We start from the raw sequence: 25,968 nt of genomic DNA, 5'->3' as shown, positions 1-25,968 counted from the left end.
AAAATGTAGGAGGATAGTTTAGATTTTGTGAGGAAGGGAAAAAATGGTCTTACACTAAGGGACTATTCGTTAAACTTCAGTATAAACTTAGCTATATAAAAAAAGAAGAATTTTTTTTTTTATATAGCTAAGCTATCAGCCAGTGGATAAAAAGAGAAGGATGAACAGTTTTGCCCCTAATTGTTATAGAACACTAGTCATGTCTTGTGATATTCAGCCTAAGGATAAGCAGGGAAAAAAGAACAGATAAAGGCAGCTCATCAAGCAGTTGATGTTCTTTGTAGGAGAGGGCCTCTTAGTTGTCGGAAAGGAAGAAGCAGGCAGATGTCAAAACTGTGTTCATCACTCCTCCCTCTGCAGTGATACAGATCCCATTTACACTGCTCACGCTGAAACAACGGTCTCCTCACATGTCAGGGTGCCAGACTCGACCATTTATTCCCTGTGAAACGCCTAATCTTAAAATAGGGACTGACTGGCAGACGATGAAAAAAACGAACAAACGGATGGTGACCTAGGTATCCTCAGAGGAAGAGAAGAATTTATTATGGTTGTGTCTTTTCAGTGCTCAGAAAAGAAACATCCTGGGCTGCAAGTTGCCCACCGAAACTTATCAATTGTACTCCCCTGCCATTCTTCAGTCTCAAGTTAAAAGTTCATTATAATCCTCTCAAGTACTTTGTGTTCTAAGAGGACTTAGCTAAAAAGTCCCCTTGTTCCTGTGCCTTCACATACCTCTGTGATATCATTTTTTTCACTGAATTAGTCTGTTCCACACATAATACATGAACACAACGTAAAAGCAGCTCTCAATTGACAAACTGAGGTTTCCCCAGAACATATCTGGTGTTCAGCTGCTTGGACTTAGAATGCATTTTACATGTTATCAAAGAAGCAAGCCCAGAGGGCAAACGGAATAGCTTAGGGGCAATTAACAATTCTAATAATTCTGTTTATTAATAGAATATATATTTCCGTTTCTTTAGGTTTTTAATATAATTTGGTAGAGGTTTATAATTTTCTTCATGAAGTCTAAATATTCTGCATTCAATTAAAAGCTAGATCTTTTATAGCAATTTTTTCTATTGTAAATGGTAGCATATATTGTACTGTATTTTCAAGCTGGTTATTTCTGGGATAGAGAAAGGTGCTGATATTTGCAAGTTTACTAAGGCCTAGAAATGCTAGGTATAACAACTGAAATTATAGAAATATGAAATAAACCATAGAATGTAAAATATGAAGAGGAAAAAATGGTAACTTATAAGATAAATTTAAGGAAATAACTCACAATGAAATTCCAGAGAAATCAATATAATATGAGAAGGAGAATTTGAGGTGCCTTTGTGATAGAATTGGGAGAATCAGTCTATATTACAAAGTCCCAGAAGGGAAGACTATAGATTTTGGAGAAAGGGCTATATCTAGGCCTGGCCAAAGAAAGCCAGGGCTGTGGTGGTGGCCTCTGAGAAGCCCAAGAGGGTATTGATATATATATAGAGAGAGAGTAAATGGGCATTTTTGATAAAGAAGTATTGGAAGTTCATAAAAATAATTTGCCAAGATAGCACAGGTTAGTACAGTGAAGCCAACATTAAAACCCAAGTTCACTTCTATACATATTAATTTTCTATAAGCCACTATGAGAGGGACTGAGTCATTATAATGTAGAACAAGTGATGGGAAGCATTAAAAAGTGTGTTTACCAATAATATCAATATATTCAATTTATATAGCTTGTAACAAAAAGTTGTATTTTTTTTAGTGAAGTTTTAAAAGTTCTAGGAAACGATTAATAGAAAGGTCTATATTAGTTACCTCTAAAATTTATTCTTTGTAACTTTCCATATTTTAAGTCATAAACATTTTATTATTGTTAATAAGTTCATTAAAATTACTTTTAAAATAAAATATGGGTACTCAAGATTTAGAAGGCAAGAAATCATAGTTTGAATTGGAATTTTTAAGGGAGGTAATAGTTTTTAGCTATAATGAATTAAGGATAGAAAAAATAAAAGGATAGGCTCGTCCTTCTTTCCTTGCATATTTGTCTCACCCCATTTTTGCTTATTTTTTATCCTACCACGAAGTACTCCAGGGTGTGTGCTGTACAAGGAATCCTGTCCGAGAGGATGGAGAGATTTCACCCAGCACTAAGGTGGGCTGTGCCCACCGGGAGGTTCTTGCATGTCTGTGCCATGGTAGGACCAGGGGCCTTAGTTGTGAGGCTCTTGGTATTGAGGGAGTGGTAGGAAGAATAGGTCCTAACAACCAAGTTATGCATGTGCTGCAGAATTACATCTTATCTCCCTTCCTCTTTCCTATCACTTATCACACCATAGATGACTCGGATACGGAGTCAGCAATCAGAAAATGACTGCTTCAAAAGAGGTTCTAATCCTTATTAAATCCATGGGCCTGGGTACATTACTTAACCTCTTCAGGCCTCAATGGTTTTATTTTCATCTGGGTCAAGGTTCATCTGAAAGATGCCTGGGTTCACTTTAATTTAGTTTTAATTTCATCTCAAGATGCCATAGCTTGACTTTCCTCTTTCTCTTCCATTGCTCAGAATATCAGAAGGGGTTTGAGTTGTGACTGAGTAAGGAGCAGTGCTTGGAAAAGGCCTTACGCAGAGAGAAGGGTCAAGGATAATTATGGGATAAGATTGATTAAAGGGCCTAGGAATAAGAAGAAAGAAGAGAAATAAATCATCATTAAAGTTCTACTTGCGGGTGAAATTTTGGTCATTTCTACTAACTTCATAATAAGTAAGGATATATCCTGGTTCTGAAAAATGCCATTATTTACTATGAAGTTATTTGAATATTTCTGACCAATGACCTCATAGGGTTCATAGTTTGTGAAACACATTTTGTGACACTGTATAAAAAGTGTTATTGCAAGATGCAAAAGTTGAGCATTCATGGAGAAATTCACCTGTAAAATTGACATACATGATAAGGAGTTCTTTGCTGAAATCTCAGTGTAATAGAAACAATAAAGTATGATGATAAAGAGCAAAACCTGGAGGCCAAATAACCTAGATAGGAATCCAAGCCCCATCACTCACTGTCTAGGTAATCTTTACAAAATCAGTTAACCTATCTATATATTCTTCAGTTTCCCATTTGTAAAATTAAGATACTAATTGTGCTTATCCCACATACTTATGTGAATATTGGATGAATTAATATCTTCTAAGTACTTACAAATATGCTAGTCATAGTATGTGCTGTATAATTTTTAGATTAAATAATACATATTCTGAGAATTGCAGGAAATGAGAATTGAAAATTGTGCAAGAGAAATGTAGCTCTCTTTGAATGCAAAGGGGTTTTCCATGATATAATTTTACCATAGAAACCAGGGTCTCTGGAAATGTGTTCTTAGAGAGATGCATGCTGTAGAAAATACACATAGTTAAAAGAAAACATATTTCCTGGAATCAAATAATCAATTTAAGTCCTTTTCCTCTTGCACATGCTCACTCATTTACAGAAATGTGTGACCTGTGTGTCACATTTTCAGACTTTTCTGTCAGACTACATATGCATCTATGCAACTTTCACACCTCACTTCCTGCCATTTTCTAAACACACTATTGCAGATTGCCGTGCTTTTTTACATTTGATTCTTCTTGATTTTAAAAGAATGGAGAGAAGCCACCTCTTTCTGCACCTAGAGTGATTCCTATTTTTCTTCAAATTCTGTCCAATCCGAATACCAACTTCCTGATCCTTCCTGACAGAGTTGATTTCTGATTTCTCTTTTCCCCTTGCATCATTACAGTACTTTCAACATTGTATTGTAATTTTATTTTTGCTTACCTCTTCATCTACCTTATATTACTTCTTTATGTCTGTGCAACAAGTTACCCAAACTTAGTGGCATGAAACCAGAAACTTCTATAATTTCACACATTTTCTGATGATCAAAGATTTAGGAGCAGCTTAGCTAGGTGGCTCTGGTTCAGAGTTTCTCATAAAGTTTTACTCAACATGTTGGCCATGATATAGTCTGAAGGCCTGACCAAGGCTGGAGAATCCACTCCTAAAGTGGCTCACTCACAGGCTAGACAATATATTCTTGTATGTTGATGAGAGGCTCAGTTCCTTCTCATGAGGACCTGCATAAATGTCTTCCTGATGTAATAGCTAGCTCCCCTGTCCCCAGAAGAAGGGGTCCAAGAAAGAACAAAGTAAATGCATACTGTCATCTGTGACCTAGTTTTGGAAGTGACACACTATCATTATAACTACACTAGAGTCCTGGTGCATGAATTCGTGCATGGGTGGGATCCCTTGACCTGGCTGGAGATCATGGGGCCGATTGGGGCCGTCTCGCCCAGTCCTGATTGGGACCGATGGGGGTCAGCTAGCTGGCGGGAGGGACTGCAGGAGGTTGGCTGACCTTGGGAAGTTGGCTGTGGGAGGACACTCCTGTGTTGAGCATCTGCCCCCTGGTGGTCAGGCGCATCATGGTTATCTGCTGGTCCTCTGGGTGTAACAGTCACTGAAGGCTTTTACATAGATAGATTCCATTGGTGGGAAATGAGTCACTAAAGTCAGTCCACACTCAAGGATTGGGATATTGAGTAAGCTCCACCTTTGTAAGGGAAGAGTATCAAAGCATCTGTGTACAAAATGTTAGAACCACCACTGCCTTTATATTGTTTTGCATATAAATACAGAGAGAAATGAAGGCATTATATATAAAGAGATGATTTAAAGAAGAATCATACCCTTTAGTGTTTGAATGAAGGAGAGCCAGACTATTAATTTGTGTTGGTTAATGTAAAATATACATATGCTAATTTCAAAACAACTCTTCAAACTTAAAATATTTTAACCCAGCTCTTCCAATTTATAATTTGGGTTAAATATTGCTATGATAGATTGAGTATTTAACTTGTAATGTTTCTATACTAAGAATCCTGCAGAGTACTAGGTTGTTAAGGACTGTGTTGCTACATATTTACATGAACAAGTACTCTCAGAATGGGTTCAGTTATAATTGCCAGTATAGTGAGCCATATTGGATATTTAAATTGTTTCTATTCCTGTAAGCAAATGTAGACTAATTGGGATACATTTAATTTATAATTACAAAGTGAATTATATCATTGATAAAATAAGCTTTCATAAAATCTGATTTCTAAGAAAGCCAAATGAAATAGCTTTAGAAATCTCTAAAGCTCTAACTCAAGCTTTAGTTTTTCAGACAAATGGGAATTTCTCACCTATAACTTCCTTGACATGAGTCAATTCATCTCCATTCCTGTTAATTACTTACTTTTTTTCTCAATCCCCAGACATTCTCTTTCTCTGACCCATCCACCAATTTTCTTTATAAAGGAATAGTCTTGCCAAAACAATAGACCTGAATTTCCTTAATGATTAAGTTTGTATACTGACTTGTGTGGTTTGTGAATAACATCATACATTCTAATTTAAAATCCTGAAAGACATGTTAAATTGAGGGTGGAATGTGTTTTATATTTTTATACCCAAATATTTAGAACAAATTTAAGATAATAATAGTTCAATTCATATTCTAATTTATGTACATAATTCTATAGGCAATTTAGATACCAGTTTGAAAAATATGGTTTGTCACACACAATATAGTCTTTAATATTTAATCACATCCTAAATTGCATTATTTCAGCTTTTTGTCACTATATCTAAAAGAAAACAATCATTTCTCATACTTTTGCTAGTCTTAGAATATTTGAGGCTAACACCACAAATGACATATTAGGTGATAGTGATTGTTTAAAAATGTCTATGTATTAATAACAATTGACCTCCCTAAATAAAAAAGATATGATTTTCTACAAAGTAAACAATGGGAAAAGTATAGTATGGTATTATCCTTTCAAGAACATTAAAGAAATACAAAGGGTACTTCTATTTATTGGCTCTATGAATATGTTTATATATAATACATGTGTAACATAGAACACTCAGATAGTAATTATTCTCCAGGAATTATTATGTTGGAATAATGTTTATTTTAGCTGGCCTAATGCTCCCTTGCTGGCCCAAATTGCCACTAACTTCCCTCCCTTGCCAGCCTGATTGCCCCTACTGCCTTCCTCTGATAGCCTGGTCACCCCCAACTGTCTTCCCCTGCAGGCCTGGTTGCCCTCAACTGCCCTTCCAGCAGGCCTGGTCCCCCCCAACTACCCTTGCCTTCAGGCCTGATCACCCCCAAATGCCCTCCCTTGCAGGCCTGTCCCCCCCCCAACTTACCTCCTCTGCCTGCCTGGTCACCCCTAACTGCCCTTCTCTGCTGGCCTGATCACCCACAACTGCCTTCCCCTGCTGGCCATCTTGTGTCCACATGGGGGTGGCCATCTTTGACCATAAGGGGGGGGCGCCCACCTTCTGTGTTGGTGTGATGGTCGATTTCCATATTACCTCTTTATTATATAGGATTATAAGAAAATTAGATGCTTTTGGTTGCATTTATTCTAGCTTTTTTCATGATTCCCTAATATATGTTTTTCTTTTTGAAAGGTTTTTGTTCATTTATATCTGGTGGCATGTCTCTTTTTCTTCTATCTCTGTTAAATTTAAGACAAGTACTACCAATTTGTAGCATTAAGACAGGTCATCTGAGTCCTTACTCAGCCCAGAGAAAATAGTATATTTCTTAAGAAGTTAATCAGCGATATATGACAACATTCAGCACATAGTGTTACAGTGATATTTCAAAATGTTTTAACAGCATTAGATAGCTTTTTGAAATAATTATGACTAGTATTCACAAATATATTACTAGGATTTATGTGTCACTGGATTTTTCTCTTTTGAATCTACAATGCCACGAATTGTAAGACAAATTATTATTTTGTAGATCTCTACAAAAGGAAAAGTAGAGCTAAATTATTCCTTTGGGTATGCATTGTGATTTTAGAGATGTTCAAGTTTGAAGAACAACATATGGTAAGCACATGTAGCAGTAATTGTTACTATTGGAAGAATTATGAGGTAGTGTTTATGAGCAAGGGAAATCAGCACAAGCGCACAGGGCTGGTGGGAGTGAAAGCTGGTTCATTCTTTCCTATGTTCTTTTGGTAATACCAATCAAAGTTGTAACATCGTTCAGATCTTTTGATTCTGTAGTTCCTCTTAACCAAAAGAAATGGTGCCAGACATACAAGCACTTCAGAGTCCCTTCCATGCATTCGGCACTGTTCTAAGCACTTGCTACTTATTAACAATTGTGAAGCTCATATACTAACAGAATAGAGTAAATAATTGTCATATATTGCACAGAATAGATTGTAGAAGAGTCCGGGAAATATGACTCTAATTTGTAAATGTGGTCGAAACATTGTACATACCCCATGCTACGTGACCGACATAATATATTTAGCCAACTAAGTTTTTATTTCCGTTTGGGTTTGGTTTTATTAATGTAAACCATGTTTGATTGTTAAAAGTGTAAATAGCTCACATGGTCATGTTTCTAATTTACTAACTAATTGTATGTGTCTTGTTTTTATTGTTTGTGTAAAGCTTTACTTGTTCTTAAAGCAGTCTTTACTAGATTCTGGGTCTTGAGAGTCCAGGTCTGGATACCTGTCTTCTGTTGAGTTAGTACCAACTCAGTGGTTCTCAAAGCGGGGTGTCTAGCTCAGCTAAGCCAACAGCTTCTGGAACTTGTCAGAAATGCAAATGTGGAGAGTCTTCTCTTCTCCTATTTTATCAAAAACTGTAGGAGACGAACTCAGATATTTGTGCATAACTAAGCCCTCAGCCATTCTCATGATCTCTAAAGTTTGAGAGGCCCTGGATTACTCAATCAGAAGGAAGCAAACTAATGTTTTTTTTTGGGCAGCTACCAGGGGGCACTTCAACTACATTACTTCATTTAATTTCTAATTGTGTCTAAGACTCTATCATAGCAAATTCCTCTCCTGACTAAATCTATGCCCTTGGGCAAATTATTGTATTTATCTGTTCTGTTTCTCGGTTAATTTATTCTATAAAGTAGATATAAGAGAAGTGCCTACCACTTAAGGATGTTGGGAGTATTAAATTGACTAGTGTTTGAAAAATCCTGTAACACATAATTTTTATGTGTTTGTGATCATTATTGTTCTTTTGGTCTATAATCATTAGAGAGATATCAAAAAAGTTAAGTAATTGGCCAGATGTGATCCAGCTAAAATTTGATCCTAGGTTTGCTACCTCCTGAATTTGTTCCTGGGTTTGGATGGAGATGCATATGCATTTTTTAAATGGAGAATAGAAAATTGAAGTTGTTAACAGGAATAACTTTACTTAAACATGTGTGGAAAGTTATGTCATAATAGTAGAATGGGGTCAGATTGGGAATATTTCACATTAGTGGCTACTATAACGGTAGGTAACTGCTGAGAAAGAATAGGAATGAGGAAATATGAGCAACATATATCACTGATTGTATGGTTACACAGAGAAAAAAAAGGGGGGGGGGACAAAAATTTCAGTATATCAGCTTTCTTTTCCGAAGTTAAGAAGTTTGACAGGATTTTATGTAATGTTACCGAGTTGAGGTATTGGGGGGCAGTTAGAGTGGAATAAAGACTGAGACAGAGAAGTTGTGGGGCAGTTCACATACATAATTTATATTTCATTATAGGAGTAATTAAATTATTCCTTAGCTTTATAAATCTTGTCAATATTGCTAACCATGAAGATTCTGATTCACATTTCTGCATGAGGGGCTGAGATTCTACATTTCAAACAAGTCCAGAACTATCAGTGAGAATCTACAGCTTAACAAGTACACCAGGTGATTGGTATATGCATTTAGTTTGAACAGTTCGGCTGTCTATCTTATTTTTTACCTCTGAAATGGTAATTGACAAGCAAGAGGTAAAAGGAAAATAATAGGAAAGCAGGGTATTTTCCAGGGGCTCATTAAAGGAGCCAACCATGCAGAGTACCTAGGGCCAGGGAGACTATATTTTTTTCAGATGAGGGAGGAATAAGGATCTAACAGCCATGATGGCAGTCACGGAACTGAAGCTCCGAAGCTTATCTGTATGCCTGCAACAGTTGAAGTGACATGAAAATGAATGTTGCTATGGTAACCAATTAATTTACATGAAAGTTCAACCAATCCTGTGAACTTTTACACATTTTTATAGCCTTTCCAGTAAAACTATCTCCAGTAACTAAAGGATGGTTATATTATGCTTGAAATTGCAAGTTACAATTATAATTTTTTCTCAAATGTAAGTAATTATATAACATGGCATTTTTACCATTAACGTTATTATTTTTGTAATCTTTATCTATTAATTGAATATCAATTTAGAAAAAGTAGGACAATGTCATTTATAAAAAAGAGTTTGGAAGATCTCTGTAATATACCAATTAATAGATGGAGACTTTTATTGACAAGCATATCAACACAGTAGAAAACGTTTTTACAAAATTTCAATGTTTTGAATAACTTGGAGAGGCATTTTTTGAAAATATATTTTATTAATTTTCTACAGAGAGAAAGGAAGAGGGATAGAGAACTAGAAAGGTCAATGAGAGAGAAACATTGACCAGCTGCCTCCTGCACACCCCTTGCGCAGGATGTGCCCGCAACCAATGTACATGCCCTTGACCAGAATTGAACCTGAGACCTTTCAGTCTGCAGACCCAGGCTCTATCCACTGAGCCAAACCCGGTTTCGGCTGGAGAACAAAACAAAATGACCTATGCACTTTATTTTCTTTTATTTATTGGTGTATTTTTAATCCTTACCCAAGGACATGCTGTGTGTGTGTGTGTGTGTGTGTGTGTGTGAGAGAGAGAGAGAGAGAGAGAGAGAGAGAGAGAGAGAGAGAGAGAGAGAGAGAGAGAGAGAGAGAGAGAGATGATATACCTTCTGTTCTGATTGTGCCCCAATTTGGATCAGACCCGAAACCCATGTATGTACCCTGACCCCCACTGAGACATTCTGGCTGGGCGGGATCCATACATTTTATTTTATTTTAAATACATTTTTACTGAGTTTTAGATAGAGATGAAGAAAGAGGGATAGAGAGATAGAAACATTGATGATAGAGAAACATCAGCAATGGGCTGTCTCATGCATGACCCCTGCTAGGGATAGAGGACACAACTCTGGCATGTAGCCTAACCAGGAATCTAACTAGTAACCTCTTGTGTCCTGTGTCGATGCTTAAACACAGAGCCACACTGACTGGGCGGATCTATACATTTTAAATTAAGACAAAATTGATTGCTTAATGTTGTTTCTATATCTATTGAACACAAGAAATATTTGTAAGAATTATTTTCATTTTATACCTTTTATTGAGAATAAAACTGTATGTAGAAGTTTAACATTTTAGTGTTTCATAAGCACAATTTCAAAACAGATATTCTGTTACAAATATGTTAAAGGTACCGCTGCCAAAAGGCTAAAATACAAATATCAGCCTATTATGCTTATCGCCTACCTTTTTTCAAATCCTGCATTTTGTTATGTAGTAGTTTTCAAATAATTTTCAATTATGTAATGAAATCCTCACAAAAGTCCTAGGAGGTTAATGGTTTGTCTTGGTGTTTACAAATAATTCTTTCCTCAGTAGACTTTAGGTTATGGAAGACAGTGATTGCTATTTTTTGTTACTTTTATTTCTCATTTACACTAATAAAAGAGAAACATGCAAATTGACTGTACGTCCACTACCCCCACAAACCACACCCACCAGACAATCAGAAGTGAATATGCAAATTAACCCAACCAAGATGGCTATGGCCACTAAGCTGGAGTGAGCAGGAGGCTTGGGTTGCCCCTGTGATGGAGGAAGCCAAGTTTCCCACCCACCCTGGCCTGTCCTGGCCTCTGCTCAAGGTTACAAAGTTTCAATTATAGAAGATAAATAAATTCCAGATACTTGCTTATAGCTGGCCCTGGCCTCTGCTCAAGCAGGCACTGAAAAAAAAATAAAAAAGAAAGAAAAAATAAAAAATGAAGGTCTGGGAGCTTGGGTCACCAGAGGGTGATCAGGCCAAGATGGGATGGCAGTTGTAGGTGATCAGGCTGGTAGGGGGGTGGGGCCATTGGAAGTAAGCAGACCAGCAGGGGGGCCAGTTGGGGTGAGCAGGCCATCAATAGCCTTTTGGCAGTGGTACCTTAAACATATTTGTAACAGAATATCTGTTTTGAAATTGTTGGAGGTGACCAGGAGAGTAGGAGGGGTCAGTTGCGGGTGAGCAGGCTAGCATGGGGGGAAGTTGGGCATGATCAGACTGGTGGGGGAGGGGGGTACTTGGGGGTGAGCAGGCTAGCAGCAGGGGGCAGTTGGGAGTGAACAGGTAGGCAGGCAGAATGTTTATGGGTAATCAGGTAAATAGGTAGTCAAGTGAGTGGCTGGAGCCAGCAGTCCTGGCTTGTAAGAGGGATGTCCAACTGCTGGTTTAGGCCCAATTACTGTAAACTGGCAGTAGGACATCCTTTGAGGGATCCCAGATTGGAGAGAGTGCAGGCTGGGCTGAGGAACACCCCCATCTCCCCTGCTGTGCATGAATTTTGTGCACAAGGCCACTAGTAATATATAAAGCATGTTATTTCATTGTAGAAAATTAATAATTTCAGACAAATTTGAGTACCCAAAGAATATGTTACAGAATTTTCTAGCACATTAAAGTTAAGCAATCTAGTTGAACTAAAAGGGTGATATAAGGCACATTTAAAAAAAAAAATAGCAGTTTTATTGGGATACCAGTAGCACTGTGCACAAATCTGTGTGCCAGTAGGTTGCTGCCACCCTCCTGTAGCTCCCTCCTTCTCCCTTGCCCCTGTCTCTCCATAGCTTGCTTCCCTGCCCCCTCCTGTAGCTCTCGCCACCCACTTGTAGTTCACTGCCCCACCCTCCTGCAGATCCATGATCTTGTGGTCATCACGTGGTTGGTCGTTACGCCTCAAGGCATAACAAGTAATTATCATATTCTTCTCTTATATAGGATGAGTCACACACCATAAATTTCACCTTTGTTTTTTGTACATTTTATTTAAGTGTACAAGTTAGTATATTCAGCATTAAGCAATGAACTACCAACATCACACCCTAATATTGGAACATTTAAGTGTTCGTTATGTATTGAGATTTTACAATATGCTAGGTTTCACTGAAACAGTCTACTTTTTATCCAAACAGATTGCCTACAATTATAAGACTTCAGTCTACTTTTTATCCAAACAGATTGCCTACAATTATAAGACTTTCAATTCTGAGATAATAAGCTTGACAGTCTTGAAAGAAGACTTCAGTTTAAAAACCAACACTACTTTTATTTTTCTAAATGGATAAAAGACTATTTGATTTTCCAAAAGAAGCATTTCTAATAGCCTATACAAAAATTATGCATGTAACATGAAATTTACATAATTATAACATCCTATGTATTCCAATATTTATTGGCAGAAAATTCTAGAAATTGGCATGTCTGATAAATAATGCACATTTTCAAGTTAGCATTTAATAGATTGGGTGCTTTGGTGCTGTGACTGTCTAAAATTAATCCTAATATATTGGAATTATAAAACCAGAGATTTTTTCATTTATTTACTATTCATGTAGATTTCTTTAAAAAATTAAGATAGCAGTAAGAAAAGTCACCATCTGAAATGTCATTCCAGCAATTCCTCCAATGTCTAGTCACATCTAATAAATCCATTCATTAATGTCATTAATCAATCTATAAGAATACTAATTCAAGTACAACTCTTCAAATAATTTACAGTTCATATAAACATTATCCCGAAACCTTCCTTCTTTGACATGGTAGGTTTAGGATATTAGAATTCCAAATTAACAATCATTCTTCTGAGGTTTGGTTACTTGGCTTAGCATAAGTCCCTTCCAAATAGTTATTGACCAAAGATAAGTTGTACAGATGAGAAAAGTATACACTGAGTGGCCAAGTTATTATGATCTTTGAATGCATAACAATCTGGCCACTCAGTGTATATCCTATATAACAAAAGGCTAATATGCAAATTGTCTCCTCGACCAGGAGTTTGACCAGCAGGCAGGCCGTCCAACCGCCCATGTCCCCTCCTCCTGGCCATGCTGGCCAGACCCCACTCAGGCACAAATTCATGCACTGGTACACTGAGTGGCCAGATTATTATGTGTTCAGAGTTCATAATAATCTGGCCACTCAGTGTATAAATCTGATAAAATTGGTTTAGCCAGAATCTTATTGTATGAAATAAAATTTCCTGAAATGCCTCAAGGATAAAACTCAAACCCAGCAGAAATATCAATTACAATTTAATAACATACCACAAATCTATCCCCTAAAATAGTTATTAATATCATGTTAAAATTAGCTTTTCCTCTTTAAATATATACCAATAATCAGTATTCTTACCTGAGTCAAGCTGCATGTTGCTGCTAACATTCAACCTTTAAAAAAATTATATATATATATCAATATATATATCAATATATATATATATATCATATATATATCAATATATATCAATATATATATCATATATATATCTATATCTATATATCTATATCTATCTATATATATATATATATATATATATATATATATATATATATATATCAATATTCAAAGATCATAATAACTTGGCCACTCAGTGTATACTTTTCTCATCTGTACAACTTGATTTTTCACAGAGAGGAAGAAACATCCATGGAGAGAATCAGCTGCCTCTTGCACACTCCCTACTGGGAATGTGCCCGCAACTAAGGTACACACCCTATACTGGAATGGAACCTGGAACTTTTCAGTCCACAGGCCAACGCTCTATCCACTGAGCCAAACTGGTTTCAGCTAACATTCAACCTTTAAACATTTGTCCCAAATTTAACTTTATGTGCCACTTGATAAAAAAAGGAGGGTGGTGGTGGACAGGTCACTATAATTACTTGAATTTTTTGTAGTTTTCAGATCACAGTAAATTCTTGGGAAAGTCTTCCTCTTTAATGAATATTAGTAGGAAGTGGATCTTCTCAAGCTATCTTCTTATTCCTTGTTCCTGAGAGGAAATGAAGGCAGAAAGCAATAGAAGAATGGCCAGGCTGCTATGGCTCAGTTGTTGAGCATCAACCTATGAACCAAAAGGTCATAGTTTTATCCCCAGTCAGGGTATATGTCAATATTGTGGACTCAGTTCCCATCATTGGGCATGCAGGAAGCAGCCAATCAATGATTCTCTCTCATCATTGATATTTCTATCTCCCTCTTCCTTCCTCTCTGAAATAAATTATATATATGAACTGGGAGATACACAAGCATACCTCATGTACATTGGGATTTGCAAAAGGACTGGGCAGTAGAGACCTCTGCTAATGTTAGTAAACAACTTCTACTAACTTGAGAACAAAGGTGTGGAGTAATGGCCAATAACTGGAGTGAAGCACAATGAATTGAGAAGTAAAAACTCAGTGTGCAGTCCATTTTCTGCTACCAAGTAGCTCAATAACTTTGACCAAGAAAATCAGAGCATTCATTATTAAAGATTTCACTCTACTCCTGCACTTCAATTTACAGAAAGACAGTAAATATTGATATGAACATTTAAACCTCAGTAAGAGTGATATTTTGTTTTCCTCTAACATTTCATAAAACATTTTATTTCACTCAAGTGGTTCTTTTTAGTGTCAGAACCATTTTCACATATGATAATCACTCTTACGAGTTAAATATCATCCCTTTGTCAGATAAACTATGTTATATATAATAGTTTCTTCATTTATAGTATAAAACAGTTGAAATAATTTAATACATAGACATCTGAGAAAAATATATACCCCAAACAATATCATTCATTAAAGCACTGATATAATAAATGTAATCTATTAGTTTCTATTTTCTATTAACTTGTATAGCAATGTATTACGCAGTGGAACAATTTCCCCCATACCAGTCATTCATGAGTTTGCTAAAGGGGTCATAAATACTACTGATTTCTTCATTAAGGATAGAATTTAAATATTCAGTTTGCTTCTTTTATTTATCTAGAACAGTATTTGCATGGAAACAAGCCAATTTAATGGCTTACTAAATGTATTGTTATTAAGTTACCACTGCATGAAAATGAGTTTTAAAAAATCACATTAACTATTAAATATGATCATCTGTGATAATAACCAAATAGCCTTAATTACACACCATTATACTGTATAAACCAATGTCCTGTCATGCTATGGTCAAACTCAATAACTTAAAAAATTTAAGATGTATACTGAACTTTGTGGTACAATGCAGTCTTTAAAATTATGACAGAATATTTATATTCATGGAGAGTTATGTCTTAATGATTAAAACACATTAGACAATGATAAAAATAGAATTATCATATGATAACCACATTTGTGTATGCTTGTGTATACATTGCATGTGTATATGGATGTGTGCTTATTTGTCATAATGTAACTGAGAAGCTTCTCTAAAATAATATATGCAAAATACATTTTGTCATTCATTCACTGTAATCTTGAAGCAAAGGAGACAATAAAAATCATCTGCTTGTTTGTCATCCCTGTATTAATGATCTCAAGTTAGAGTAACTAATCTTAAGTCACAATAGTTTGATGTGAGTGGGATAATTGTACTGCTATGTTACAAATATTATAGTCAAAATTGTGTGTTAAATTACATGTATACTAATTACGCATACACTATGATTTTTCATAATATTGAATCATTGCTTAACATTTTGTGGTGTTTGAATTAAAATGCAATGTGAGCTGAAACCGGTTTGGCTCAGTGGATAGAGCTTCAGCCTGGGGACTGAGGGGTCCCAGCTTTGATTCCAGTCCAGGGCATGTACTTTGGTTGCAGGCGCATCCCTGGTGGGGGCGTGCAGGAGGCAGCTGATCGATGACTCTCTCATCGATGTTTCTAGCTCTCTCTATATCTCTCTCTTCCTCTCTGTAAAAAATCAGTAAAATATATTTTAAAAAAATAAAATAATAAAATAAAATGCAATACCAGTACTAATAGAGAATGTGTTTGGTTGTATTTTTCTAGGTCTCAGGGTGGCGAATTTTTGTGTGAATTCCTAACCTGTGAGCTTACGGTAAGATAATTCATATACTAAATTTTGGAGATTTTTTCTTTATATGCTTGATAGTATTTAGTAAAAGTAATAGTAAAGGAGATTTCTATGATCCACCTGATACTATGCTAAATATTTTCATAAATTTAGAATACACTATGTGATATTTTCTATCATAATGTTTATGTTCTTCAGTAGATATAGTCATTTGTTATAGTCTTTGCTAGGATACCAAGGGAATTTGAAGGCATCATTCAGAAAGGTAAAGATTTATATCACTGGAAAATAGTTCTTTAGACATGAATGACAATTTTATATATTAAAATTTTTATAGTGAGGTCTACTTGATGCCAGTGAACAGAGGCAATGAGTTATTGAAACTAAAACTTACTTTATCATCTGTCAAGATTTATCAAAAATTGGTTATTCTGTGAAAGCTTGATGTTAGAGCTTGAGAGAGTTGAAAGTAGAGTATGTAGCTATGGAAATAGATGTAATAAGAAATAACTAGTGACTTCTAAAGTGGTATTTTGGACATTATTATTTGTTTATTTCCGTGATTAAATGCATTAACATTGGTAAAAATGTAAATTTGTGCTATAAGAACACTTTTTAGAGTTTAACTGTTCCTTAAACACGATGAAGATTTCAATTGTAAGTGACATATAATACATATAATTTGGGCATTTTTAAAATTCATTTTATATTTGGGGGGGAAATTATGTCCTTGGAAGCAAAAGACACTTGACTAAAACTCCTGTTGATTTGGTCCTACAGCATTATTGACATGTATCTTGAAGAAGCTGTTTAGGTGTCTGTAGGCAACTACCACCTCTAGGAATGCTAAATTGTACCTTTTGGCCACATTTTTTTTAAAGAAAATTTAAGTAAGAAATACTTAACAAATGATTATTAAAAACAAGTACCATATAGAAGGGGGAATTCCTCTACCTTACCAAGAGGATTTAGTTGATAATGGAAGAAATTTTTATGAAATACACCACCTGGATATGCATAGAACAATAAGGTTATACTCCAGTTTAGCTTATATTTTACAAATATACCTAAGTGAAGTTATTGACAAATTATTTCAACTTGTAAACTGCTACAAAAGTTTTAGAAAATTTACTATTTGATCTTCTTAATCTTATGTAAACATAATATATGTAGAACATATTGCTCATATCTTAAGTGCACAGTCTCAGTGAATTATCACAGAATGAACATACCCATATAACCTGCACTCACATAACTTAAAAAGCAAAATGATAAAACATTAAGGTCCCTTGAAGTCCCACTCCCTTGCTTTTCTTTTCTAGTTAATTGTACCCACAGAGTATAAACATGATGCTGACTTGCAGAAGTGTAGTATACTTTGCCTCCTTTTTTTATTCTATGAATAAAATCATATAGTAGATACTACTTTACTTCTTGTGTTCAACATTACATTTGTAATATTATATGCAGTGGAAAATCACTTATTCTTATTCTTCTGTGGTATTCAGCTGTGTGAATATCCCAAATTATGATCATTTCCCCTATTTATAAACATTTGGGTGGCTTCCAGACTTCAGCTCTTATGAATAGAGTGGTCATATGGACATCTGGAATATGTCTTTCAGAGATTGCATATGTGTATTTTTTTTTTAGATGTGTAGAACATGTTCTGCTTTAATAGATATTGACAGTTTACCAGAGTGGTTATATCAGTTTTTGACAGCTGGATGTGAGAATTTAGTTGCTTCATATACTCATTCATACTTGGAATCTTTCATCATTATATTTTAGCCATTCTGACATGTATGTTGGAATATTTTAATTTGAAAATCTTGAAGGCTAATGTATTAAACACTGTTGAAGCTTATTTGTCACAGTTATGATTATCATGTGGATATTTTTTATGTGTATCTCTCTTGGTATGTCTTTTGATTTTTCTACTATATTCTTTTTTATTACATTGCCTACCCATGTTTAATATATATTTAAATATGTGGTATATAGTATTCAATCCTCTTTGAAATGCACAGCGATATGTTGGATTTGGCTCAAACCGAATCACAAGAGCCAACTGTTAAAGCATTAAGAATGTCAGGAGCTGCTTGGTACTTTGAAAATCTGCCATTGTAGAGGTATTTATACTACATACCTTGGCAAACACTAAAACCAGGGCTTTCTTCTTTCTCCTGGAGAACTAGTTGTCAAACATTTACTGGCACACACACATCCAGATATATATTTTGTATAGTTTTAAATCATCCAGTGGATTTCCTCATTACTTTCCTGATGGTATCTTTTGATGAGTAGAAATTCTTAATTTTAATGCAATCTGCTTTATTATGTTTGTTACTTGTATGATTCGTGTTTTGTCTGTCCTTTTAAAGAAATATTTGTTTTTTCCATGGTTGCTAAGATATATATATATTTTTTTTTTTTTTTTTGCCAAAACCGGTATGGCTCAGTGGATAGGGCATTGGTCTGCGGACTCAGGGGTCCTGGGATCAATTCCAGTCAGGGACATGTACATTGGTTGTGGCACATCCCCAGTGGGGAGTGTGCAGGAGGCAGCCCGTTTCTTTCTCATCAACGTTTCTAGCTCTCTATCCTTCTCCCTTCCCCTCTGTAAAAAATCAATAAAATATATTTAAAAATATATTTTTCTTATGGCTTTCTTAAAAGCTTTATTGTTTAAACATCCACATATACTGATTATCAGGTTTTAAAAAATAATGTTCTATGTTGTTACTTTGTGCATTCAATATAGTAAACTGTATAGATTTTAATTAGAAGAGTAATTGCTTTGTGTGGATTTCATCATTTTATTGTGAAATTAATATATAAATACGAAGCCACTAATACTTATGTTTATTTAATAATTTAATGTTGCTGTTTATAAACAATTGACAGTATTTTGTGAAGATAATTTATGTATTCATGCATTGTCCACTACCAGTGACACACACCACAGCCAGTTATGTGGCCAATATTTTGAAAACTGTATTCAGCAGCATAAAAAAATAGTATTTGATAGATTGGTGTGGCTCAGTGGTTAAGTGTTGACCCATGCACCAAAAGCTTGCTGGTTCCATTCCAGGTCATAGCCCATGCCTGGGTTGCAGGCTTGATCCTCAATAGGGGGTACGCAGGAGGCAGAGCATAGATGTTGAGATTTCTCTCTCATTGATGTTTCTATCTCTCTCTCCCTCTCCTTTTCCCTCTCTCTCAAAATCAATGAAAATACATTTAGAAAATTAATATGTGACTTTAATCTTAAATGTGTTAGAATAATTTATCTTTATTATATATTATTAGATGAACCCAAAGTCTTCATAGTAAATATTTTATGGAATCATTTAAAAACTCAGAACATTTAGGCATTCAAATAAAATTATTTATTAATTATTAAAATCAATTTAGTTGCTTTCAAAATATTATATTTAATAGATTACATAAGCATAACAATTGTGATAAATACAGCTTATAGGAATAATTACATGATATTGTATGTACTTCATTAAGATTTTGAATTTTGATTTATGTGTTTGTGTGTGTGTGCGCGTGTGTGTGTGTGTGTGTGCACATTTAAATTTTTAGTGATAAACAGCACATCATGTACCTGATTTGTGCTTGATAGGGATTATAGTATACAAACAATTATTATTTCTTCCTTAAAATTATAATTCAATTATGGAAATGGAAATAGTTTTGGCATGGATTGTGTTGTCTTATTATGTATGCTTTTTGAATTAAATATGATTTTCCTCTTGTAGCAATCATCTCGATTTAAATATATTCAATTATCTCCATAATGGTTGAAATATGTGAAAGATGTAATAAAGAATGATGGGATTAAATAATTATTTTCAAATGGAAAGTTTAATAGTTTCAATATGCACATGTCAAATTTAGACTATTTTTTACATCTCTGCAAACTTAATCCAAGCCATTTCATTGTTTCAGAGTAACTCATAGATTAAACAATGGAAATACAAACTAATTAATATATTGTTTTAATAATTAGTTATTCTTTTAACATTTATAATAAAAATCAGATGGCAAAAATTGGGGCTTATATTATAAATTAAAATTTTTGTAACTAATGAAGGGTGGTTATTAATTTATTTCCATGTATTTGGAGATCATGGGATTTATATCAGAGCTGTTTCTTCTGTTAGACTTTATGTCTGTTTTAGGTAGTCAAAGTGATTACACAATATGACCTGTATTCTGACACATCTTACATGAAAATTTGATCTTAGGAATTTTTTGTATTTAATTCTAAGTAAAATATTTCATGATTGCACAGTAGAAAGATCTGAATATTACCTTTTAAGAGAAGAAGAGGCAATCATTGGACCCTTGCTTCTGGCAGAACTAAATTTAAGTCCAGCATATCCCTAACTATAATCTTGAGATCAGCAGATGGCATTTAGCTATAATAAATAGATGCAGGAAAAACTTGGCCTTTAATCAGATTTCTTCTCATTCAAAGAGCTCCTCTTTACCCATGATAACCATAATTTATGTCAGCAGCAGAAGAATTATGATATAGGAAAAGTCAGAAAATTAAAACTTAAATTATTTCTGTCATTTATATATATTGAATTTTTAATCTCATGTAAATAAGTAGGCTAAGTATGTTTATTTAACATCTCTCATTACATATTGTAATGACAAATCTAGTGAGTTTATTTCAATGTCTAATTATGATAAAACAGCAAATATATCCTTTTCAATGCAAAACACTCCTGAATATGCATTCATTTCAACTATTGCATCTTATTCTAATCTGGTGTGATACAAGGAGAGATAATGTCATGTTGAACACCTTGTTATCTTGAAATAAATTTGAGTAAAATATGTTACATTTATTTTGCTAGATTCAAAGAGTTAAATATACTTTTAACTTAAATGGATAAGTTTCTATTAATGGCTTAAAGCAAGGTCATGAGTATTTTAGCCCATAAGTAAATTACCACAAAGGATATAAAGGTATCAATAAAAATTTGACATAAAAATTCTGCTAGTTCCCTAGCACTGTTGCCAGGTGTTCTGTAATGGACAATAATCTGTATCATCTCAAAAGCAAATGGAATGATAGGAAGGGTAGAGAGAGCCTGAGGAAGTTGAGAAAAATTTATTATTACTTCAAAATATATAGCAACGTTTAACAGATTCAATATTTATCATTCTGTTGATATTTATATTATACTGGTTATTTATATTTATAAGAGGCAATGGAGTATGTGTTGTCTGTGACAAAGGTAGAGAGAGAGATTACACATTTTCTAAATATTTGATGAAACATAATTGAGATGCACCTTTCCACTATCCTTGCCTCCACCTTAAAAATACTATTTATCCAGACTGGAATGGCTCAGTGGTTGAGCATCAACCTATAAACCAGGAGGTCACGGTTCCATCCAGGTCAGGGCACATACCTGAGTTGTGGGCTAGATCCCCAGTGTGTGGTGTGTAGGAGGCAGCCTGTCAATGATTCTCTCTCCTCATTGGTGTTTCTCTCTCTCCCTCCCCCTTCCTCTCTGAAGTCAATAAAAATGTATTAAAATACTATTTAATAATATCTGTAAATCAATGAACAGATTATAAATGCCAAACATCTGCAATTTGTAGGCAATCCTAGTTTTCTAAGTATATATTTATAAAGTGAGTTTTTGTCCCAGCTATCAAATCTGTAAAATTAATTTAGCTAATGTAGACTCTCCCTGGAAGTGTTACTAAGTGGTCTTTTATTTTTTTTTTAGTTTAATGAGTCTTTGAAACCAGGCATTAAGATATTAAAATATGCTTCTCCCTTATTATAATTGATGATGTTTATAATCAACTGATACATAAACTCAAACAAAAATCTTCTTGAAGTTTATCTCAAACCCCAAGAGGTTCTAACATGTCTCTTATTAATAAAATTGCTTTTTCATATTTATAGGATGTGTATCTCCATTAGGATATAAATCTATCATAGAGATGGCATTACTGTGTATCAAGATTTTAGTGAGTCTGTTTACAATAGCAGAGTAAACAAGTTGATCATTGTGAATGTTTTATTTTTTTCATTTCATAGATGTAGTTTCAAACTCTGTAATTCATTTTCACACATACATTTTTACTATACAGAAATATACTTTTATCTTTTAACCCAATCATTAAAGTAATATTATTCACTTCAAATTATTCATAAAAATTAATTTTATACATGAATTTTTATCATTTTTTGAAAAAGTATTATTGTTAGGAAGTCATTTGTTCTTCTGATGTAGATTTCAAGTGTGCCATGTTAAATCTATATATAAATATAAAAGACTAATATGCTAAGTGCCCGACCATCCAGGTAATGACATCATGTAGCAAATACCTGGCTTCCTCTCCCAAGCAACTAGCCTCCTTGCAGTTTCTTCAGCCCAGGAACATCACTTGCTTTATAGCCAGGTGGAAACATTTCACACTGTAACCAAATGTCTGTGAATCGTTTTCCCATGCCTCATCTTATTTATCCTCACAGAAGTCCTGGAGTAGGTAGATAGGAGACTCAGTGGAATCCTATTTTCTTTTCATTAGCTGGAAAACAGATAATTTAGAAAGCTTAGAAACTTGACCCTACTGAAAAGAATAAATAGTGAACCTTGTAAATTACTTTAGGTTTTTTCACTGTACAGAATATAGTCAAATACTGCTGCAGTTAAATATTTTATCCTGTTCTCCCTGTATTATCTACAATAATAATAATCTGATTCATGTCATTTACTGCTGTGTTGCTGACAGTTACATGAAAGAGAAGTTGGGGTGCTTCACTGAGCTGAAAAAAGTTTAGCTTAATCAGAAAGCAGGTCTAATTAGGCAAGTTACTCTATATCTATAAAAGGCTAAATTGACTTGCACATTCATGATACATATAAAGCTCTCACTGGTGCCAACTGCACACATGTTTTTATCTGTCAAATTTGGTTGACACTTCTATTATAAAGAAAATGTAAATAGTGATATTAAAATATTTATTCTAATTAATTTTATTTTAATGTGCACAAATTCGTGCACCGGCCTCTAGTGTTTTATAAAAGACATACCATGCAAAATTGTTTTGAATACTGTAGCTAGAGCATTTGCCCATGCATGAAATGGAGATATAACTACAAAATTTTTCGGCCAAACCACAGCACAAGGAAAAGGTTGAATATAAATTAAGGATGAAATCCAATATATTTGGGAGGGATTTCATTTTCTTCTTGAGAAACCAAAGAAGGACACACTTATTAAACCTGGTATGAAATTTCTCAAGTAAAACAAAACAAAACAAAAATGGTTTTACACATAACAAAAGCACTGGCTTGTTCATTGTCTTATTTTAAATTTTTGTAAATAAGTTTAGTTAAGAATACATACATAAGACATTTAAAAGCATGGTGCCTATTCTGGCACATGGAGAAAGGATTTTACCAGAGACCAAGCATATGAGAATATTCAACAATAATTTATTGAAAGTAAACTATGTACACAACACAGAGCCAATCACTGGATTACATACCGAATAAGAGCTCATTTTTAATCTCCCTGATTAAATAGTGAAAGGGAAGGCTATATGGATCTGTTAGTCAGCCCCAAAGCAATAAGTTTTATTGAGCATGCAGAATGTGCCAGGCACTGTGCTGAACACTTGTGTGCTGATTATCTTTTAATTCCTATGATATCCCTGAGACAGAGGGACTGTTGCTCCCAGCCACAGGAGAGACTGAGAGAATAATAAGTGGCTATGGCAGTCTGTGAGGTTGTCCTTCTTTGTGGGGGTAAAATTTGAGTTAGGTCTCAGGAAGAATATGAGGTTTGCTTGGTGGTGAAGGCAGATAAGGGGAATATTTCCATCTAATAAGATTTTCTGGGAGCATAGCCTTCTGGCCTTCATTTCATCATTTGTAATGTGTGATAGCGGACAACATGATTACTAACATATTTGAGCTCAACATTTTAAGATGCTAGGTCTATTTCCTCTACATTAAAAAAAAAGAAAAAGAAAAAGAAAATAACTTCTGAATAAATATTGATGCATCTGAGACTTTCGCCAAAATGCCAGATTCTTCAGAAAGAAAAAAGACTTATTTAACCTGTGCATGGAAAAAATCATCATCACTAGACTCCAGAGAGAGCTGGCTATGAGTTGAATTTCTCCCCTTTCAGGGATAAAGGATAATGGGAGGAAACTCTGACAGTGACCTTGGGGGACAGCCTACTTATTTGTGGCAGTTGCTAGCTCAGGATTTGGAATTCTATAGCCCCAATTACTCTTGGGTAGGGCACTTTTCTTTTGCTCTTTTCTCTAAATGTATTTTTAAAATTTATTTTTATTGTTGACAGTATTACAGATATCTCACATATCCCCCCTTTGCGCCCCTCTACCTGCCCGCCCCCCTACCCACTCCAGGCATTCACTGTGCTATTGAATTTATATGCATATAAGCATTGCCCATGGACATCCCCAAATCCCCTCCTCTAAATGTTTCTTAGTTAAGGAAAACTTTATGTTTTAGACAAAAGGATTGCCCACATTCACAAGGGAAAAGTCAAGACATTTATATGCCTAGAGAGGCACTACACACTGCTGGTGGGAATAGCTATTTAGACTCCCAGAAAAAAAAGAAAAAAGAAAAAGAAAACAGCGTAGTTGGGAAGATAGCAAAGGGAAACAAATAGAAAAATGGCTATGATTTCCCTTGACTTGGGGTTTTTCTTTATGGAATATGAGATGAACAGAGTTCAGGTGTATTTGTTACAAAGGGTTCTCAAAAGTTTTGCAATATCATCTGTAATTCTAAGACATTTGCATGATTTATTGGCCAAGAAAAAAACTTAGAAAACTATTATTCTCATTTTAGGGAGAGTTTTGAAAGAATAAAATAAACTTATAAAAGTTAGCTAGATGAATCAGAACTTTCAGACCTCGGTAACTAGAAAGCCACAGGGGTCGGCAACCTTTAAGACATAAAGAGCCACTTGGACCTGTTTTTGAAGGAAAAAAAAAAAAACCTGGGAGCCGCAAAACCATTGCGACGTTTAAAACAAATATAACACTGCATATATTGTTTCTTACCTTAATGCTATATACCGGATCGTGCAGAAAAAGGATTTTTTCACTTAACAAAAAGAGCCGCATGCGGCTCCGGAGCTACAGGTTGCCAACACCTGGCCTAGTACATACAGAATAATTCTATTTATGTAAATATATATTGAGTGGCCAGCTTATTATGACCACCTGACGTTGTAGGCAAATTCATTTTAAGACCCTTGAGTATACCTATTTTTATGTTATCTGACAGGCAACATAGTCTTTAAATTTGGTCTTGAAACAGTATAATTATTCCAGAAAAGAAACCTGAAAGCACTTTTAGCTATATACAAAAGATCACTTATATTAAAAGAAAGTAGACATGCAAGAGTCCATTTGGACAAATTATATAAGGAAGAAACACATCTGAGAAGAAAATAGGAATGTAGTGTAAGGAGAAGGCAATAATTGCCTGTCCAGTTAGAATGTTATAGGTATAGCTATTTGATGCTGACAGACAACATTTCAAATAAAAAAGCATATCTCCAATAATAACTAGTACATTTTGCTAGATACACTATCAGAACATTGAGTTCAGACATTTTTAAGGCCTGCATATGACCTTTCTCTTTAATTCAGGAATGGTTTAGTTAATATAATAAATATTATTTGCTAAAACTACATGGTGAAGAAAAAAATAATAATTCAGTTGCTCAGTTCTTAAAGGCTGTGTTACTCTCTGCTTATTAAAACAAAATCTAGATTAATTTACATTTTCTGAGGATGGGAAACTGGAAAATTAAAGGTAATATGATTTCTTTCAGCCATCTCATTCTCTAGAATCAATTTTAAAAATGTGTATTTTCTACCCC

The 25,968-nt window shown here is 34.6% G+C and overlaps 1 long non-coding RNA gene across 1 annotated transcript in view; it reads left to right on the top strand.

Annotated features, from left to right (window-relative positions):
• Positions 1–25,968, top strand: part of LOC118716572 — a 742,455-nt gene that overhangs the window by 597,399 nt on the left and 119,088 nt on the right. The window contains exon 6 of the long non-coding RNA XR_004987199.2: positions 16,020–16,068. This is a non-coding gene — a long non-coding RNA (uncharacterized LOC118716572). The remainder of the gene's footprint in view (positions 1–16,019; positions 16,069–25,968) is intronic.

This window comes from Pipistrellus kuhlii, unplaced genomic scaffold, assembly GCF_014108245.1.
Source record: "Pipistrellus kuhlii isolate mPipKuh1 unplaced genomic scaffold, mPipKuh1.p scaffold_m20_p_12, whole genome shotgun sequence".
NCBI lineage: Eukaryota > Metazoa > Chordata > Mammalia > Chiroptera > Vespertilionidae > Pipistrellus > Pipistrellus kuhlii.
The sequence above is the reverse complement of the archived record's forward strand: the minus strand, read 5'-3'. Positions and strand labels throughout refer to the sequence as shown.